Below are 9,965 nucleotides of genomic sequence, written 5' to 3'. Positions count from 1 at the left end.
TTTAATTCTTATGTAGATAAAGGAACATTTCATTTCACTTTTTAGAACTATGTCAGGTATTAATGCTTTTAGAGACTGAGCTGTTTTCAGTTTTTCCCCTTGTCTTCAGCTTATTAGGAACATTTCTGGTGACAACTTTTGATTTTTCTGACATTCTGATACTGAGTGCAGAAACAGGAGCCTGACAATCTAGGCAGAGCTTTTCACATGCAGTTTTCATCCCACCTCATTAAAACGTGCATTGATTTCACATACTACATGGACTATTGAAAACTAAAGTCATATCTGCTATAATTTCCCAATAAAATGTATGAAATGGGTTGATATTTTAAAAAGGTAACTTAAATACTTGTATTCTACCCTAGAAAATTTGACTATTGTCAATAAAGTTCTAGTGCTTGTGAAATTATTAGTCCTATTCAGAAATATTGTTTCTTATATTTTCTGGGAATTTGTGGTATAATAAAGCACCTCCAAACCCAAAAAAAAAAAAAAAAAAGAGAAAAAGGTCAGATAGAAAATAAAAAAGTGTATATTCAACTTACTGATACATTTAAAGTTATCTTTACCAGCTGTCTTTTTCGATTCACTAGCTGTATGCTAAGAAATACGTCAATCACTTCTCATATAATTATTATCTTGATTTTTACAAGACAATAAATGAGTTAAATTTCATGTAAAATATTATATAAAATGTTCTACATACCAACGGTATTATACAAGCAAAAATAGTTGTAATAACCTGATTTATATCAAGAACTTATGTTTTTGTGGTTGCTTTTAAGAGACTGAGTCATGCCATGTTGCCCAGACTGGCTTTGAACTTGTGATCCTACTGTCTCAGCCTTCAGAGTAACTGGGCTTATAGGCATGTGCCAACATGGCTAGCAGCAAGAACATGGGTTTTTGCAGAGTCTTTTCTTTCCTTCAGTTCTTATAATTTTCTGGACTGGAAAAATCATTCCCATTTTACAGAAAGGAATACTGAGGCCAGAACATGAGTGCATATTTTCCAGAAAGAGAACCCTTTGGAAGATGACAATTGTTCAACATAAATTCAAATCTACCTCAGGTTATGGTAATAGTATTTAATGAACAAATACTTATTCAGTTTACATGTCATACAAATACTGTGCCTCAAACATTTTGGTAGGTGCTAAAGGAAACAGAAACCCTGGTTTTAAAATCCTCAGTTTACTCTCAAGAGGACGACAGAAGTGTTCTGATATATGATGCTTCTCCTTTATAATATGTGATTCCTGTTTTAAGATAATAATAATAATAATAAAAAAATAAAACAAAAATATAAATATTTTTGGTTTGCCTTTTTAAAAGGAAACTTCATTGAATTATAATGGCAAAATACTGCTTAAATGCACATATTTTCAGTTTTACTCAATTACTTAACTGCCATTATAGTTCCAGCTATTGCACCATGAGAGTTCAATATTTATTCCTTTCTTAAAAAAAAAAAAATACTGTCTTGTGGAAAGAAACTCCTAGAAATTCAAAAGACATTGCATTCTCTTGGGATCACGTTTATTCAGAACAGGCTCTATCAATTTCTTCACCAATTTAAATTGTATTTAGCGCTTCAATAAATGAAAAGAAAGAATTATAAAAAAGACATAAAATAGCAACAAAGAATCCGAATGCATCTAGATCTCCTACTTTACTTTTGAATATTTTAAAAAGTTAAAGCATAAGATTACATCAAATATTTATTGAATCTCAAAATGTATCCCTTTCATTTATTGTATTAAATTTATTAACAAGAACAAATATTGAAATGCCACTTTATCTTAATGAATGTGGGATTATAATTCATTAATGTGATATTAATCCTAATTTATGATCATTTTAATTTATGTGCATTTTAACATTTCCATTAGCATTTTTATTAAAAAGAGAACATTTGAATAATATATCATTCATGGAGGCTTCCATCCACATATAAGGCATTCTTGAGACAAAGATATTGGTATGTGTCACTCTTGTCTATGGCATTTTTGCTAATTAACAAACAAACCATTTAAATTGCTGTTATTCTTTATGTTAGAACTTGTTCGTTCTAACAATATTTTTCTTCTGTTTACCAATAGCCTCTAATGAATAAATTGCATTATAATCTTAGGTTTTGATGATCACTTCTCTTTAAAAATAAGCAAGGAAGAGAAGAAAGGAGGAATAGGTCTTTTAAAGAATCAAACACAATGCTAAGACTCAGATCCCTATAATTATATGAAGGGGAGAAATAAACACATTTATTTGAATTTCATCTACCTTGAGTATGATATGGGGATAAAACTAGCAACCCTGAAGAATTGATTTTAGAATAAGAGATCATCCATCTATTCAAAAATTATTAAAAAATGGAATTGGCTATATTAAGTGTCCATTAACAAAAATCATTTTCATTCATACCATATTCAACCATGTACAGCTATCTGAAAACCTTGTGGTAATAAGCCCAGTTGCAACCTAAGCTAAAGTGAGTTCCTAAGATTCCATTCCAAGATAGCTTTTATATATATAGCACACTGAGAAAAATAATTGAAACACACACACACACACACACACACACACACATAGATATATAGTAACCTTTTGATGCCTCCTCTTTCTTCCAGAAATTAGTTTTAGCTAATCCCTGTAAAATCTATATCCAGGGTCCAATAATAATCTTGAAACAACAGAATATAGTGTTTCTAAGTTTACTCATTTCATCTTATTACTTGTATCACACACACACACACACACACCCACACACTTACACGTCACTTTTTCAAGTAATCAACTTAACATTACAAAAAAAAAGATTGTGGATGTGTAAAAGTCAGCAATTTACAGAGAGCAAAGGCACATAAGACTCCAGGTTTGGCCCTCAGAAGTACTTGCGGTGCATGGGTACAAGCTGCTGCTTTTTCTATGGCAACAACACTGCCCCTGTCAATTTATGCTACCAATGACACTCTGTGAGATTATGGAAGCAAAAAAAAAAAAAAAATGTGCTGAGTGTTCACACATTGTGCATCATCTGGAAGTGTGACTACATCATCCTGAGGGCTACTTCTGCTAAATAGAGCAGAAAAGGGCCACCTGCAAATTGGCCTGGGAAGGTAAGACTCTTTGGGCTCACTGTGGTATAGAAAGACTTCATCCACTCACTTAATAAGCATATAGAGAGCACCCCATGGTCTGCTACACACTGTGGCAGAGGTTGAGGTAGAGCAATAAACAACACAGGCATAGTCTTTGCTCTCAAAGACCTGTAATTTTTAAAGAGATAAATAAAGTTTAGGATAAGTATAGTCATTATATGATCATCATCAACATATGCATTAAATACTTAACTTGCAAATATTTTATATGTATAATTCTAATCTATATAATTGACTATAGGGTGTGTGCTCTAAGCACAGAAAGAGAGAGACAGAGAAAGTGAGAAACCATCTCCCCAGTGAAGAAGATCATGCTGCAATTCCATCTCTTCCATTTTCCCCTCAAGATTTTGGGGACACAAGCACACAAGCCCAGCATATTTTTTAAGCCATCAGGCTGGGATTCAGGCTACAGTCAGTCATATGGGATCCAGCTGCCTTAGCCACCATGCCACTATTAATCTAATATTCTTACAACAAAATAGAACCCATTTCTCCATTTTACCGATTAAACAATTGAGATTTAGAGATTTTCACATAACTTTTCCAGAGAATGCACAGTCAGCAAGAGGCAATCTTGGCAATATAAGCTTTAGAGCCCATTTACGGATTCACATGCGTGCTCTAAGAGCCACAATAGAAGAGTAACCATGGGCTGTGACAGCATACAAACACTTTATTTAACTCAGAAGGTGGGGAATGGAGAAACAGAAAAGGCCTCCCCAAAGAAGTAATGGTTAATATTTCAGATTTCAAAAATGGAAAAAATGTGTGTCTGGCACAAGAATGGACAACAATCTGGAGACAAGAGAACACACTACATTAAAAACTAAAGATAGGGCTGGCTGTGTGGTGCAGTGATAGTGCACACTCAGGAGTGATCAGATCCCACGTGGCAACCATGTTTGATCATGCCAGGCATACACGTAAGTGCTCAAGATTTGTCTGAAAGACTGGAGGAAGGGGATCACACAGTATTGGACCCAGTGGAGGGTGCTCATCTTTCTCTCTTTAGCTCTCTCTCTCTCTTTTTCTCTCCCTTTCATGTGTGTGCATATATGCTCTATCATGAAGAAGAAAAACAGAAATAAAATAACTAAAGATGATTTAATCAGGATAGAGTACAGAGTTGAGAGGAAGAAAAGAAACAAGATATAAGAATAGAAAGTAAGACAGGGGGCAGAGTATGTACAGCTACGAAACAAGATATAGAGTTTAGAGCTGATGATAAAAGAAGTAAGAGACCAAGATGGTGGTTAAGAGAGCTAGATCCCACATGGTCTACATCACGGTTAGAATCCCAGCCCCAGCAACTTGAAAAACACACTGCGTACATAGTTTTTGCCCCGAAACCCAAGAGTGGAGAAATAGAGAAGAGACTGTGATGTGATCATGCCCCTTGTGTATGGGAGGGCAGGTGCATTCTCCCCCTGTCTCTCTGTCTCTTTGTCCCTCTCTGATGAGTGTACAGATCCTCTGGTATAATAAGAAATAGTATAAAGTGACATGAAACCATAACTTGAAGGGTTTCAAAAAAGATAAGAGCATGATAATACTATTGTAATAGCATCACCAGGGTTGGTGTAGACTTACTATCAAACATCATGGAGGAAAAAAGGAAGGGAAGGTCCGAGAAGATCCTTCAACTCCAGTTCACAAAGCTGACTCAGTTCTGATTCTCAAGTACAGCCCAGTACCCTGGATCTGTCAAATTTACAACTGAATGAAACCTCAGGTCTTCTAGCCACTCACTACACTCTGATTGGCCAAATACAGAATGTTGGGTGTATAATGAATGATCCCAGTCTTTCCAGTTTCCAGTTTCAAGAATCAAAACAGTACTGCTACACGTTGTAATTGAACTGAAAAGAGTAATAGCATAATATACCCTCATCATCTTCAACACTTTGCATAAAACTTTGCAATTCAAATACACCTGTATACTATAAAAGTCATGGGGAAAAAGCATGTATTCCTTTGCATTCCCTCTGCCTAGCAAGATATCTGTCATATTGTCGGAAGTTCAATAAATATTTGTGGAATAAAGTGAATGTAAAGAAAGGTAAGATCATTTCTCATTCTATTTTCAAAACAATGATTTGATGAAGGAGGCAAATGAATTTAGAAATATTGGACTCAAGGACCTGAAATCTTGTTTATGAAAAAGACAAATGTCCCAAAGAATGAATTTGAATTTAGAACCCAAAAAATGAACTAAGGCTTACTAGATGGTTGATGGATAGAGGAATGGGCAGATTGATACAAAATAGATGGATGATGGATGTCAATTATCTTACATTCGGATGTCGCTGTTCTCACTGTCAGAGTGAGAGTCTTTGTATATAATATCACCTGCATCCCTCTCTTGGGTGGGTATATTGATTGCATATATGTATGTATGTATATATTTGACAGTCCATCCTCTTACACATGATCCCTATTTTTCATTCATCTGCTCAACCTTGGAGAATAAAGCTTAGCGTTGTTGAACCAAATTATATCTTTGCACTAATCTCTCAGTATCTAGAGCAGTGACTATCAGGAGAGACCAGGCTATGGGCTATCAGTCTATTGGTGAATGGGTTATAATACTTAAATCACAACCATTACGTATCAAAAACGGGAATACATGCATACTATCCTCAGCTGGGCTGGTGTGTGTGAGGTGAATTTGTGCTGGGTAATTTCACTTTACAAGCCAAGTGATGCAAAATGATTGAATGTATAAAGTAAATTAAAATATTTTAAAAAGGGACTATGAACTTTAACACAATAAGTTTCTAGTCTAAATCTCTTAGTAAGACTGCATGATTTCAGTCCAGGACAGACACATATATAGGCTGCTAGGAGAGTGAATGGGCAGGTGTGGAGGAAGGGCAGAAGAGTTCTTTTCACAATTCTGAGCTTCTCCTCACAAGAACCAGGAGTTGGCCTTGAAATCTGTAAATTTAACTTTTAGTTCGGCCTTTGTGTGCCCTACAGAGCATCTCACAAAGGATGCTGAGTAACAAGAAATGTCTCACTCAAGCAAGAGTGAGGTTGTATCGTTGTATTCAAGGATAGCTGGGCAACCTCTTGTACTGGATGCTTTGGAGCTAAATAAAGCATCAGGTGATGGTGGTAGGTAGAATGGGAGATGGAAAAGGGTTGTCCTGGACTACATAACTTTTTAAAAATGTCTTTGTACACTTAGAAGTTATACTACTACAGTGAATCTAAGTAATTCAAATAGCCATTATTCATTCAGTCACTTCATTTTCAACAAGTTGCAGGAACAAATTACAGTCTGTCATAAAACTAAAGCTTTGCTTTAGGCATGAAAACACCCCAAAATGTTAGTTAAGGTCAAGTTGGGAATATGTAATTACTCTTATGATCACATGCAGAAAGCAGCAGTTCAGTGAAATGATAAAATTCTCAAAGTAATTTTCATAAAAACCAAGTTATCCTTAAATTTGTCTTAAAATGTGAAAGGCTAAAGAAGAAATAGTCCCTGATTAAATGAATGGGAAATAGCATCCTACACTCAAAATAGAAAGAAAAAAATATATATTTCTAATGTTTTATGGCAGGCAAATGTATAGCATTTTGATATCTCAGACATGTGTTCTTTGCATTCTGTGTCAGCTGCTGGTAAGAGCATTGAAAACATTGAACCGCTTGACCTGGCCATAGGAACTGGTGCCCAGAGAAATATTAAATTGGAAGCCAGTCCAAGTGAACTGCTGTTTTTGGCTGCAGATACCTGAAAATACAATCAGAAAAACAAATGAATTGCTTGAGCTACTCCTGTAAATGTTAAGATCCATAAGGGCAAGTTCTCTATATACATTTTTTTATCAGGATACCTAAGGGTAAGCATGGAGTTTGGCATAGAATACATACTCATAAAAGTCTTTCTGGGGAAAAGAGGTGTGCATAGGACCTCACTTAATACCCTGCACTTGTCAGTGATTTTACATAGATAAGGGACTCAAGTTCAGTTAATAGATTTACTTTTTCAAACTCACGCAATTAATAAATAACATAACTACAAGTAATTCAGTGAGTCAGATTCCAGATCAGTCACATTTATAGTGACTGATATAGTCACATAGTATAATCTTCCTTACACCCTCTACCCCCAGTAAAACACAACTAGTTAGTCTGGAGACCTGGTTGTTCCCTTGATGAGGTGTACATGGAATGGAGAATCCTCTCCAGTTTGTTCTTGTGTGGCAATAGAGATTTAAATATACATTTAGAAACTGTGTTTGTGAAACCACACAGTTCAGGCACATTCTGTAAACCAATTCTTACTGTAAAAGTTTGAAATAGAATAGACACAGAAATAGAAAGGCAGTATGCTTAGCTAATAGAAATGTAAAGGAAAAAAAAATATTGACAAGAAGAAGCTGGCAAGATGTTTCTCAAGAGACTTCTGGAGCTGACATTGATGACCTTGGCAAATTTGCTACCATCTTCAGTCTGGACCACAGCTTTACAGGTTTAAAAACATGTTGTGTCAGCCCTATAGCAAATCCATCGCTCTTCGTTAAGACTCCAATAAAGTTCACAAGTTTCATTAAAAAAAAAAAAAAGAGGGGAGGCGAAATGTATTAAGGATAACATTTCTAAGAGTCTAAAATACTTATCATGATGAACAAAACTTTTTATATAAACACCCATAAAAAATAGAAGTCAAATTATCCTGGTTGATAGAATTCAGAGAAAGAGAAGTTGGATGGATTAATTCTGCTAGAAAATAAAATCACTCAAATATTCCTTATAAAAATTATCTTTAAAATACACTGAAAAATACTCCGTTTTTTTTTTTTTTTTGTCTGTTTGTTTTACTTACAGAGAGTATTTGTGCTTGCCAGAGACGGACAGGGAGAGAAAAAAAAAAAAAAAAAAAAAAGAGAGAGAGAGAGAGAGAGAACTCCCCAATGGGGCTTAATCATGCTGCAACCCCATTTGTTCCATTTCTCCATCCCATCAGAATTTTGAGGACCCACGTACACATGCCTGGTATGTTTTTTCAGGCTGCTAGGGTCAGGATCATAACTGAATTCAACCATGTAGGATCTGGTTTCCAATGCCCAGTATTTAACCACCACACCATGGCGTCGGCCCTCAAAATCTTATTCTCACAGTCTTTCCTTTTGCATAATTGGATGGTGACTCCAATATTAACCAAGTAACCATAGACAAAAAAGGCTACAGACATCTCTTTCTGATATATATATATCTTTATATGTATATATGTATGTGCGTGCATGCATATGTGCTAAAAGCAACCTGAATATATTAAATATAACAGATTTAAGTCCAATATGTTTCTCTAAAGCAACCTTTTTTTTGTTTGGTTTTTTTTTTGCAATTTAGATTATGGTATCTAGATGAGAGCCTGATGAGAAATAGAGTTAGAATAGTAGGGTGGTGGTTGAGTACTGTGGATAGAAGCCAGATTCTACGTGGCTGACTGTGGTTCAAATCCTGACTCCTATGGCTTGACAGACACACTGAACATATATACATGCATGCCCCAAAACCTGTTAATATGGAGAAATTAATAATTAACTGCATGCCCCAAATCCTTTTAAGATGGAGAAATTAATAATTAAAAAAAAGGATTACAGTGTAACTGTACCCCATTGGGGAGGGGGTGCTTTCTCTCTCTAATAAGCACACAAGTATGCTGGCAATTTAAAAATAATAATAATAATAATAATGTAACTTCTTGGACTAAGTAATCTGAACACAGTCTGAACTTAATCTCATATTCACATCAGATAAGTTAATTAATTAAATAACTATATGTTTGGTATTTATTTACCATTCAATATATCTGGAAGTTTTCATTTCTTTTTTTTTTTTTTTTTTTGAGAGGTTTTTGCTATAGGGTGCATGCGCTCGCCAGACAGACAGAGAGAAACGGAGAGACAGAAAGTGAGAAATCACCCCCCAGGGGGGATGGCCACGCAGCAATCCCTTCTCCTCCATTCTCCTCCCGGGATCTTGGGCACATACGCACACGCGCCCGGCGTGAGTTTTAAGCCACCAGGTCCGGGACGTGAATCGCGGTCGACTACGTGGGAGTCCTGCGACATAGCCATTACGCTAACTGCCGGCCCCTGGACCTTTTCATTTCTTACTACTCAGTAATTGTAAGCCTAGAAGTGGGAGGAAGGTGGTCATTGTGCATTGAGTCGGCCAAGAGTATGAATGAATAGTTATAGAGGTCCAATTACTGAAAAGAGATTTTGGTGAGTGGATCAAGGGATGGATAGATAAATTAATAGATAGATGGATAAACAGTTTGATAAGAAAAAGAATAGGAAGAATGTCATGGATGAATGATGTTATTAGAGAATGCAACAGGATAAGGGAAATAGCAAATAAAGGAGTGGCTTACTGGAGATTATCAGTCATCGTTTCACTTAGGTTCTGATGCACATTAAATATTGAGAATCAATGGATGAATGAACATGGATATGTCACTGAGTGAGTAATCCAGAAGGACCATGACATTTTCTTACTAAAAGATAGATTTGAAGACCAGTCATGGTGGGATGGCAGTGACACAACACTCAATAATGTTGAGATCACACAGGAAGCTCCCAGGTTCACATACCAAAGTCACCCTGTACACCCTGGGTGTATGCAGTGTGCTCAGGATCCTGACTGGCTGAGGAGTGAGGATCCTATTTATAGATGCCTCTCTAGTTCCTCTCTCTCTCTCTAATCTCTTGTGGAATAAACGTTTTTTAAAAGATAAATTTGGTCAAAACACAACAAATCACTCTGTCTCAGAGCACTGTT

General features: G+C 35.9%; 1 protein-coding gene across 2 annotated transcripts in view; it reads right to left on the bottom strand.

The window, feature by feature from the left end:
* Positions 1-9,965, bottom strand: part of CDH8 (cadherin 8) — a 447,802-nt gene that overhangs the window by 293,976 nt on the left and 143,861 nt on the right. The window lies entirely within an intron of this gene.

Source organism: Tupaia chinensis, unplaced genomic scaffold (genome assembly GCF_000334495.1).
Source record: "Tupaia chinensis unplaced genomic scaffold, TupChi_1.0 Scaffold000105_1, whole genome shotgun sequence".
NCBI lineage: Eukaryota > Metazoa > Chordata > Mammalia > Scandentia > Tupaiidae > Tupaia > Tupaia belangeri.
The sequence above is the reverse complement of the archived record's forward strand: the minus strand, read 5'-3'. Positions and strand labels throughout refer to the sequence as shown.